This window comes from Zingiber officinale, chromosome 9A (genome assembly GCF_018446385.1).
Source record: "Zingiber officinale cultivar Zhangliang chromosome 9A, Zo_v1.1, whole genome shotgun sequence".
Lineage (NCBI taxonomy): Eukaryota > Viridiplantae > Streptophyta > Magnoliopsida > Zingiberales > Zingiberaceae > Zingiber > Zingiber officinale.
In genome coordinates, this window is record NC_056002.1 from 47,437,889 (window position 1) to 47,440,320 (window position 2,432).

Below are 2,432 nucleotides of genomic sequence, written 5' to 3' on the forward strand. Positions count from 1 at the left end.
GGCAGAGTAACGTGGCTACAGTAAATAGTTGCGCATACCTTCGTCGACATCTGGGGTCTTTATATAGGACCCTGGGGAAGCGCGGGCATGTTTCCTAATGCGTGCACGCTTTCCCAAACATACCTTAACAAGCCTGTGTCAGAAAAGTGCCTCTGGCGCTATTCCGCAATCGTCCGAGCATATCCCGGATGTGACGGTGGAAGCTTCCACCGTACGATTCTGTGTACGGCTCGACCGCCAACTCTGCTGCTTGTCGGCGGCAGATGTCTCGAGGATGATATTATCCTGTCTCCTTTGTCCTCTCGTGTTCCTTGTCTGTTCCAGGGCCAAGCGGATCGGCCGCTCGTCAAGCATATTACTCCTGCATCGGTCATATGCTCGGCTAAGACTGCTCCTGCATGTGTTGCCTCGCGCACCGGCCGAACGGTGAGCTCGCTCGACCCTTGAAACCTTTTTATCCTGAGCATCGGAAACCCGACCCCTAGTCAGGTTGTACTCCATTCGGTTCGGAGAATTCCCGGCCGGTCGGCCCGCAGGGCTCTGTCGGTAGGCCTGCTTCGTCCGGTCGGCTAGTCTCCGGGCTGACTATCTTGACCTTTGACCTCCACGTGCCGTTGAACCCCCGCTGACGAGGATCCCCCGTCCTTATCACCGGATCAATTAACATAGTTGTAACTAATCTTTAGAATTCTTTTTCTTGCATATCTCTCTATTTCTTGACAATCTATTTTGTTGCAATTCTAATTCTAATTCTAATTCTACATTCTTGATTTCTAGCATTCTAGTCTAACTTTTCTCTATTTTTCTTTTGATTTAAATTTTTTCTCTACTTTTCTTTTGTAAACATATCTTGCAATATTGTTCTTGTGTATGAGAAGATCAAACTTCGTAAATGCATCAAGAATAACAAGAACTTATAAACACATTAGTTGATTAACATATGAATTATTCTAGACATTTTTCTTTCTTGTTTTCATTATGCACTTTCTTTCTTGCAATTTAAATTCTGCATTTTCTTTCTTACTTTTCATATTGCATTTTATTTCTTGCCTTTGATTCTTCAATTTTTTTTTTCTCTAATAATTTTTTCTTGAATATCCATGAGCACTAACATGTCAAGCAGACTCATGAGAAATTTTTCTACACTCTTTTCTATAAGATTTTTATCTCCCATTGTGCAACCTCAAATTGAAGTAGAAAGTTTCCAACTAGATCCAAAGTTAATTTCCGTGATACAAGATCACAAATTTGGAGGAGAAGTATCAGAAAGTCCTTATTTCCATCTTGAAACATTCTTAGAGATTTGTGATATGGTGAAATGTGAAGGAGTGTCAGCAGATGCAATTCGATTGATGACATTTCCTTTCAGTATCAAGGATAAAGCAAGGACTTGGTTATATTCTCTCCATCCTCAAAGTATCACAAGTTGGGAGCAATTGGAGAAGCAATTTTTGAATCATTTTTTTCTCCAAGCAGAATAGTGTATATGAGGAATTACATAACAAATTTTGCTCAGACATATAGAGAATCATTATTTGAAGCATGAGATAGATTCAAGAGTCTTCAAAGACAGTGCCCTCATCATGGTTTTGAAAAATGGTTGATTCTGCACATATTCTATGGGAGAATTTCTTTCTCAGACAAGAGTTTATTGGATTCATCAGCTGGAGAATCTTTTATGGACAAAAGTGTAGATGAAGCATATATGTTAATTGATCAAGTGACATTGAACCTCCATGAATGGTCGAACATAAATTGGATGAAATTTCCCTCAAACATTCATGAAGTGCAAGCCATAAATGCTATAAAGCCTGTCAAACAAATTGTAACTCAACCATCTATGAATCTTGATAATCACAAGTCACAGAACGGGGAGTTCAAACATTTGGGGGCAAAGATTGAAAGTATTATTTCAAAAAGGTATAAAGGAGATCTCCCTCTTTCACAGACAAGATCTAGTGAAAAGTGTGATGATGTTGGGTTATTGATCACACCAACACTAGATAAGCAAGTTGTGTTGGATCGAAAGTGCTAGAGGGGGGGGGGGGTGAATAGCGCTCGTGGCTTTCACTTTTCTTTTTCGTAAAACTCAATGAAAAATAGATGCAGCGGAAATAGAAACAATCACACAGAGGAACACAAGTAGTTTACTTGGTTCGGAGCCTTGAGCGACTCCTACTCCAAGGCCCGCGATCGTTGATCACTTTCGGTGGGCTACAACTATAAGTTTGTAACTCTTTACAAATAGGTGAGTATAAATATAAGCTTGAAAGAAAAGTTATACCGACAAACTACAAAAGATGAAAGTGATTGCCGATTGTCGGAGCAGCAGAGTGTAGTCGAAGGCTTTGGAGCAGCACACCAGATCACAAGTTCTTCTGTTCGAGTTGTTCTGTTTTGAAGTTGCACCCCGAGGCTCCCTTTTATAACTC

At 40.5% G+C, this 2,432-nt stretch overlaps 1 non-coding gene across 1 annotated transcript; it reads right to left on the minus strand.

Annotated features, from left to right (window-relative positions):
• Positions 1-1,484: 1,484 nt before the first annotated feature.
• Positions 1,485-1,590, minus strand: LOC122022009. Its single transcript, XR_006122759.1, has one exon. It is a non-coding gene; the product is annotated as a small nucleolar RNA R71 (small nucleolar RNA).
• Positions 1,591-2,432: the final 842 nt, after the last annotated feature.